Genomic DNA, 9,055 nt, shown 5'->3' with positions numbered 1-9,055 from the left:
TCAAAACCACTTAGATAGGGAAGGGCATGTTTGATGTCTACCTTATATATTATTATTTTCTTTCAGTCAGTGTCTGTTTAAAAAATATCTTTTATCAGTCAGCCATGACTGTCACTTACTGTAGCTATAATCATAGCTCTAACTAATTGGAAACAAAGAGTTAAATTCCATCAAGGTGAAGGATAAATAGAAGTTGTATTTCCTAAGTATAAATCAAACTTTTGGCTTATTTTTTTACCTTAATAGTTATCTTTATTTGCCTAAATTGTGTCTTGCATGCGTTTTGAAATTGTTGAAATTCAATTTTGAAATTGAAAGGGAATAACCGAATGAGATTTGAATAGCTTCTGTGCATCAGAAAAGTGTATTATATGTACTTTTATAGCAGAGTTATTAAATATTACAGACTATTGTTTACAGGGTGAGTTACCATCAAATCAAACTGTAGACAACCCTGTAATGTTAACGGAAATCCATTTCATCTTTAAAGAGCTTACAGCAGGGACTCTTTTCCATTGCCTTCATTTCTTCCTGTCATCTAACTGTGTTGTGATTTAATTTTAATTTCTACATTCATTTCCATTTATGTTAGAGAGATCAACCAGCTTTCACTCCTGGTGGAATATTAAACCCACATGCCTTGGGTTCAAGAAATTCACCAGGTTCTCAAGTAGCCAGTAATCCGAGACAAGCAGCCTATGAAATGAGGATGCAGAATAATTCTGTAAGTAACTTATTTTTATGTAGCATTGAAGAGTGGTGACTTTCAGATGCCTCTTACAGTTGTGTGTGAATTTTATCACTTGGCCTGGCGTTGTTTTGTTTTATAGTTTTTCTCAATTTCTTTTGCCTTGAGATATTTTTAACTCTGTTAAATCCTCATTAATATGAAAATATCTAAATGATGTGAAAGAAAAGAACATACATGTAAATGTGGATAGCTAAGTGGCTGCAGTGTTTCTCTAATGCAGTCGGGCCACAGTGCTTCCTGCGTCCCCAAAGGTACTGGGTGGTGATGGTGCCAGAAGCATGACAGGACCTCCAAATGTCTCATAGCTAGAGCAAGAGAAGAGGGTGGTTTTGCTGCCGTATTTCCCCTTTCCTCCCAGGGATCAGTTATGGGCATTTTGCAGAATAGTATTCCTCAGTTTGTCAAATACAGGTACTCCTCACTGCCTAAACTCTCACTCTCCAACTCAGACGTGGAATATATCTGAATACATATTTTAAGGTAGCTCTCATTATCCAAATTTTTTTTAGAGCTCTTTTTTCGTTGCTGGGAAAGATTTGCCCTGAGCTAACATCTGTTGCCAGTCTTCCTCTTTTTTTCCCCCTCCTCAAAGCCCTAGTACGTAGTTGTATATTCTTGTTATAAGTCCTTCTAGTTCTATGTGAGCCGCCACCTCAGCATGGCTACTGTCAGACAAGTGGTGTGGTTCTGCGTCCAGGAACCGAACCTGGGCTGCCAAAGCGGAGCGCGCCAAACTTTTTTGTGAGGGAGATCAGCCCTGAACTAACATCCATGCTAATCCTCCTCTTTTTGCTGAGGAAGTCCGGCTCTGAGCTAACATCTATTGCCAATCCTCCTCCTTTTTTTTTTTTTCCCCCAAAGCCCCGGTAGATAGTTGTATGTCATAGTTGCACATCCTTCTAGTGGCTGCATGTGGGACGCGGCTTCAGCACGGCCGGACAAGCGGTGCGTCAGTGCGCGCCTGGGATCCGAACCCGGGCCGCTAGTAGCAGAGCGCACGCACTTAACCGCTAAGCCACGGGGCCAGCCTTGAGCGCACCGACCTTTAACCGCTAGGCCATCAGGGCTGGCTCGGTTGCTCCCTATTTATAAACTCAGGAACTGAATGGATTTGCCTCATGGTATTCCTCCTTATTTGAACGTTGTAATCCAGACTGCAGAAGCAAATTGTCTCAGCCAGCAAGGCTGTGCTCTGTTCAGTAGCTTCCTGTAATGGCAGCAGACCATGAGCTCAGAGCACCCGGCAGGGCAGCAGCAGGGGTAAGGGAACAGACCGTGAACTAATGTACACAGACAAAAGGTAGTCAAAGCTGTTGCTTGTTTCAGGCCAGTAGGCACGAGAGAAAGAGAGAGTGTTGTAGAGGGAGGAAAGATATTATATAAGGTACAGTATCCTATGTAAACTTTTGCTGTGATATATCCAAGGAAATTACATAAGTTGGGATATTTAAATTTCATTATTCTAATAGTTATCCTATTGATGCTCAAATCCTTTATCACAAGGCAACCCTATATGTGAAATTTTTGCCATATCATGAGACTGGTTGAATTTATATTCCCATAAATTTACACTTAGAAGTTTTAGGACCTTAGATTTGGAATTTGGAAACAGATTTTGCATCTTCTGAGAGAAGCGGCTGGGGTTTCTGTTGTGTTTTTTGGTCTGTTTTTCCTTTCTTGTCTTATTCCTTACACCATTAACAGAGTGGGATATGGAGAGTCAGTGAAAGGTTTTGCAGTGAGATGCTTGTGTAGAATGGAAAAAGCTGATGTCCATCATTTAAGATTATAGTGACTACCGTCCTCACAGAATGAACTGAGAGTGACTAGTATTGCTAACACCACGTTGATGATAAAATGCTTTTTTCTTAATCTCAGGGAGGCAGGTAGGTTTAAACTTTGCCAGCTCTTATTGCTTTGAGAAAGATTCCAATATTCAGGCTCCACAGGATTAGACTATATTGATTAATAATGTCTGCCTTGGGAATGGGAATGGGGAGATTGGTGATTAGGTTGCTTATTTGATCCTGTCTTAATTCTCCTTGACACAGTTATTTCTACTGGAATCTTTGCATAGAGGAGTTTTGATCTAGAATGTGTTGAATTGAAGGAAATCATGAAGCCAAATTACCAGTTTATTTAAAGGAAGCCTTTACAGTTATGGATTTTTGCTGTGTTATTTTTTCTGAGCTGTTTGGGTGTGCTGGGCTCCAGTACTTGACTGGTATCTACTGATGGTCAACATGGTTAATGTTTTATTAGATAGCTTCTGTTTCCTCATAAAAATGTTTTTAAATTTTGCATTCTGAAGTGTAGTTTCATTATATTTGTGACCATTCTCAGTTTAGTAAACTTTGATTGCAAAAACAGCTTTTTAAAAAGAAATTTGAATGAATTGGTATGACTCTGGTATGTTTAGGAAAGAATATTTCTGAATACTTTTGTTAGTAGAGATAGAGCAGAAAAGAGCAGCAGATATTTAGCGTTAAAGAGCAAACACCTTCTTTTCTTCTTTTTTTCCCTTGAAGGTATATTATTTTTGTTGTCTAAAGATAATTTATATCTTGTTTGTGAATTTGGGAAAGATTGCTTTGTTTACAACTTCTCTGTACTTAGATGATTGATAGGAATATCAGTCTCCTAATTTAATCCAAATGGATTAGTGTTGTTTAAAAACTAATAGGGATGACTTACTGAATGGTTAACCACCATGCACCAGGCAGGCAGCTTTGATGTTTTACATATATTGTTTCATTTAATCCTTGCTATAACCTGTAAAGAGATAGAACAGTATCATCCCTGTTTGAAGTTGAGGTTGACAGAGGTTAAATAAATTGCCCAAGGCCATACAGTTGTTAAAGGTTGGACTTGGTATTTCAGACTCAGATGTGTCTGACTGAAAATACCCATCTCATTTTCCAAGTACAACAGTGCCTTCCTGGATTTATTTTTATTCTTTGTGGGTTTTTTTTGGTGAGGAAGATTGACCCTAAGCTATCATCTGTTGCCAATCTTCCTCTTTTTGCTTGAGGAAGATTTGCCCTAAGCTAACATCTGTGCCCATCTTCTTCTATTTTGTATATAGGTGGCTGCCAACGAGTGTTTTAGGTCTGTTCCCCGGGAACTGAACCCGGGCCGCTGAAGCAGAGGGCCCCAAACTTAACCACTAGGCCACAGGGCTGGCCCCTGTTTTCTTTTTTCTTTTCTTTTTTTTTTTTTTGATAGTATTAGCCATACAGTATCATGAATAAAATTGATATTATACATTTATTAAAGGAAAGTGTTGTGAACTCTATGTGAAATATAGTTTTGCTTTGTTGTAACTTTTCTTGGCCTTTGTTGTGAACTACCTTCATGCTGAGGTTTTAGTTACAGTATCATTAAAATAGGCTCCTGAGTTCTTGATTTAAAAATAATTTACTTGAAATATCTAATATACTGTGAATAACAGAAGAAAAACTTTACCATGAAAACATTTTCTGCCACTTAGATTTTTGGTCATTTAACATTAAAGTTGCAGAACATTTTAATTTGTGTGTGTGTGTGTGTGAGAGAGAAAGATTGGCTCTGAGCTAACGTCTGTTGTCAATCTTTCTCTTTTTGCTGAGGAAGTTTGGCCCTAAGCTAACATCCATGCCCATCCTCCTCTATTTTGTATGTAGGATGCCACCACAGCATGACTTGCTGAGTGATGTGTAGGTGTGCGCCCGGGATCTGAACCTGTGAACCCTGGGCCGCTGAAGCGGAGTGTGTGAACTTAAACACTATGCCACCAAGCTGCCCCTAAGTTTTTAGTTAAATATGAAAATACTTTAGGGTGCTACTATGTTCATTGAGTTAGGTACAAAGGGAAGATAATGGTAAATTTAAAGTGGTATCCAAGTCTTTGAAATAATAATAAAAGCTGCATTTTTCTAAGATGACTAATAGATTTTATTTGTACAATGAATTTTAAAACAACAGGTATAAAATAGTTTAACAGATATCTGGCGGAGTCTCATTAAACTGTTGCTTTCTAGAATGGTTGTACTAGGTTGAACCACTTACATCTAACTTTATTCTCACCAGCATTGAGTATTTTATGTATTAATTTATATACATATATATATATTTTTCCCCTTACAGCTTTGTTAGTTAATTGGTGGAAAGTGATCACAAATTCAGAACACGAGGGAACCACCAAAGGAAGAAAATGTTCAAGTCCTATAATTAAAAAAAAAAAAATCTATGAAATTAAGTTTTTCTTATTTCTTCTGAAGCAGTTTTTACCTTAATGTTCAAATTCTTTTGAGTTTAAGCATAGGAGGCTTGGTACTATATTATTCTTTTTTGGAGAGGTAGAGTATGCCAAGATCAGTCTTTATACTTTCTAAATATGTTTACCATATCTATTTAATAGCTTAAAAAAAAATGTATTACTGTGGAGCATGGTGGTAACAGTAATTGGATGTAACTTCTTATGTGAAATGAATAATTAAATCCTTCCTCTGTAATGTCATAATTGTCTACAGAGTCCTTCAGTATCTCCTAATACGAGTTTCACTTCTGATGGCTCCCCATCTCCGATAGGAGGAATTAAGCGAAAAGCAGAAGACAGTGACAGTGAACCTGAACCAGAGGATAACGTCAGGTGAAGCCATATTTTGGTAGCACTTTGTTAGCAAATTGCTGAAATAGATGCCATCTAATGAATGCTGTTTAGCTTAGAGCAGCAGTGCCTTCAGATGCTTGCCTGTGATGTTTTCATCCACCAGTAATTAATGTGGAGGGTTAGGATAGTCAGTAAATTCCAGTGAGATGTGTAAGCTATAGCTGTTAAACCTAAGTGTCTAGGTTAGTATGCATGCTGGTTTTCGTCCTGCAAGCCGCTTTTCCCTCTGAGACGAGGCACTAGATGGGCTAGACATGAGGTGTTCAGCTCTATGTGATCTGAATGTTACTGTTATGAGATTAAATTTTCAAGCTGCTTAACCCAGAAAGTTCAGTTACATTTGGTTACTTGATATAGTTTGTTTTAATCATCTCAATTGAAAAGTTTCTTCTTTAAAATGAAATGTGCAAAAGCCTTTCAGTTAAGAGATAAATGTATTTTTAAAAACCACGAACTTGCATATGCACAACTATATTTCATGACAGAGAAGTTTCCCATTAGCTATATACTTAAAATTTATGATAGGAAAATTGGATTCTTTAATTTATACAGAAGTTTGAGATCATTATATAATAAGATTAACAGCTTCTTGTGTGATTAAATCTGGATTTGAATCCTGGGCTCAAGTGCAAAGGGCCAACAACCTCAATAATTGTAACTCATTTAGAATTTTGCAAAATGGTTTATTTCAAAGTTAAACAGTAGTGGTTCACAGCTCATGCTTCTTTTATAGGACGTGGATGATGTGTTTGTATTTATGATTAGAAACTTCAGAAGTGTGATGTCTGGTTCTGTATTTGCCCAACATCTTTTGATGTCAGATTCAGAGATCTGTGGTGACTTGTGATTGAGCGTTTACCTGATCTGAGTTTTTATCCTCTGCTTCTGCAACTCTTGGAGTATATTTTTTGTTTTACCATGTAGCCATCATGATCAATATCAGCTTAATAGTTAACTTGATTTTTTTAGTACTTTATTGTTTAATTTTGGTGCTGAAGATAATCAAAGTAGAATTGCTTCTATCAAGAAATGCTTGGAGTTCTCAGCATTTATTTCATTAATAGTTTCTGTAAAATAGTGATATTCAACATTATGGATAGAAGATATTTCTCCTAATTGATGTTCTGTAAATCTTTTGCGTGGGGGCAAAGTTAAAATTGGTATGGTGTAGGGGCAGGCACGGTGGCACAGCAGTTAAGTGTGTGCACTCCGCTTCGGCGGCCTGAGGTTCGCAGGTTCAACCGCTTGTCAACCCATGCTGTGGCGGCATCCCCTGTAAAGTAAAGGAAGATGGGCATGGATGTTAGCCTAGGGCCAATCTTCCACAGCAAAAAGGGGGAGGATTGGCATTGGATGTTAGCTCAGGGCTGATCGTCCTCAAAAAAAAAGTAAATAAAAAAAATTGATATGGTGTATTCTGAAACATGACTGCAATTAATTAGTAAGATCTGGCACATGGTAGAAAAGAGCCCTTAATGGAGAATCATCCTGACGTTCTTGATCGTTCTTGATTTTTTTTTAGTATTCTTTGGCATCTTTAAATCTTTCAGAGATTGAGAAATGAGTACTTAAAAAAATAAAAAAATATACGTTGAGTGAAAATGTGGTTTTTCACATTGTATTTTCAGTGATTAATGAAAATTTAGTGAATTGATGACCTCCTTCTAAGTTTTACCAGAACGTGTGTGTGTGTGTCCGTGTCCTTCACTTATGCCAACAACGCTTTGCTGAATGAGGGAGAAGGCCCAAGGATAGGGAGAGTAGGTATATACCTAATTTCTGCCTGGCTTCTAGATTATTCTTTTTTAAAAAAGTAATTTAGTTGACTTTCTTTGTGTAATTTAGATATACTTTAACAAACTGAGGAACTTGAACTATATAAAATATCTTCAGTATTTGCATCTTAAAATGTAGTTTTAGAATTGTTCTACAATCAAAAAAACGTGTAAAACAGTATGAAAATCTGAGCAAACCAGTGTTGTGTATCTACTTTAATAAATGGTTATTCTCTTTTTTTTTTTTACTGTAGTTTTGTAATGATCTTTCTAGAATCAGTGTTTGAGTTTTTAACGTTTAACTATCTTTAAGTTGATAATAAATCCTGTGAAAGTGGACTTTTTAGAAATAATTAAATGAAGCTATGTTAATATTCCTGTTTAACTCATTTACATTTTACCTGGATATTAAGTATAAATTGATTGGGATGATAAGTTGGTAGCTAGTTACTGAAAGTGTATTAATTCAGCATGAACTGGCCTTGCCTGATTTTTAGGCTTTGGGAAGCTGGGTGGAAGCAGCGGTACTACAAGAACAAATTTGACGTTGATGCAGCTGATGACAAATTCCGTTGTAAAGTTGTACAATCTTACGTTGAAGGGCTCTGCTGGGTTCTTCGATATTATTACCAGGTACAAAATGAATATTTTCCTCTAAATCTCTAGTTAATCATTTTAAGAAAATAGTTATTTCTATAATAGTGTGTGTTGTTGAGCTATATTCTGAAATTGAACCCAGACTCATATTTTCAAGCTTCCTATAAAGAAATTCATTACTTATTAAATAAGATTTGTTTGTAAAGCCTTTGAAGCTCCTTAGGTGTTAATATATAAACGAAGCTAATTTTTGTTATGCTAAAGAATTTCAGCATTAAATACTGTGGTTGAGAGTACTTGGTCTTTAAAATTATTAAAGTTTATTGTTTTGTTTAGTTGGAATAAAAAATAACAGAGTAACTAATACACAGTCGCTAAATGACTGAACAAAGGACAAAAGCCTGGAAAATAACTGGTAAGAATTTGAAAGGAATTTGAAGGATACCATTTCCTCCATATAGTGTAGTGATGTTACATGAAGTGCATTCTCATTGGAGTAATCTGTATCTGACTTAAAGCTTTTGAAAAATGAGATGTCAGGTTGGTGAGAGATTAGGCGGACATATAGGGGATTGTAGCACTGATAATACCTGGTTTCATGCTTGGGGAGTGAAGCAAATTTGATGTGACTTGGGAATAGGTGAAGTTTGTTGGAAAGTAGAAAGTAATTTAATACACTAAGTATCACTTGTAAAATATTCTCATTTCGTGCTTTACTCTGACCCTCAACATTTTTCTCCCCAAAGCTCCCAGTACCTAGTTGTATATCCTAGTTGTAAATCCTTCTGGTTCTTCTGTGTGGAACACCGCCTCAGCATGGCTTGATGAGCGATGAGTAGGTCCGAGCCCAGGATTCAAACCGGCGAACCCTGGGCCGCTGAAGTGAAAAGTGTGAACTTGACTGCTGTGCCACTGGGCCGGCTCTGACCCTCAGGATTTTAATTCACTAGGCGCAGAGTCAAAACTCATTTCAGGAAGGTTTCTCTTTTCTTTGAGTATAACTTACTGTTTTTTCTTTTTGATTGGTTTACTTAAATATTTTTAAAGTAAAGAGAAAGTTGTCACATGAAAATATAATAGGGAATTGTAAAATGAAACTGGCTCTTTTACTCTCAGTCACTCTTCTAGTGATGTCCCTTACCCACCTGTACACTCAGTGAGTGTCAGCTGCAGTTGTTCTTCATTTTATGGGATGATAGCAGCTCCCGAGTTGGAAAGAAATGTCACCAAACACATTTTAAGGATAAAAATCTTCACCAAATTGTGTTTGTTAGTATAAAG

At 36.8% G+C, this 9,055-nt stretch overlaps 1 long non-coding RNA gene across 1 annotated transcript; it reads left to right on the top strand.

The window, feature by feature from the left end:
- Positions 1–628: 628 nt before the first annotated feature.
- On the top strand, positions 629–7,743 carry LOC131402266 (uncharacterized). Its single transcript, XR_009218479.1, has 3 exons — positions 629–724; positions 5,263–5,381; positions 7,675–7,743. It is a non-coding gene; the product is annotated as an uncharacterized LOC131402266 (long non-coding RNA).
- The last annotated feature ends 1,312 nt before the right edge of the window (positions 7,744–9,055 follow it).

Source organism: Diceros bicornis, assembly GCF_020826845.1.
Source record: "Diceros bicornis minor isolate mBicDic1 chromosome 35 unlocalized genomic scaffold, mDicBic1.mat.cur SUPER_35_unloc_2, whole genome shotgun sequence".
Classification (NCBI taxonomy): Eukaryota; Metazoa; Chordata; class Mammalia; order Perissodactyla; family Rhinocerotidae; genus Diceros; species Diceros bicornis.
Note: the sequence above shows the minus strand (reverse complement) of the source record. Positions and strands in the feature narration are given on the sequence as shown.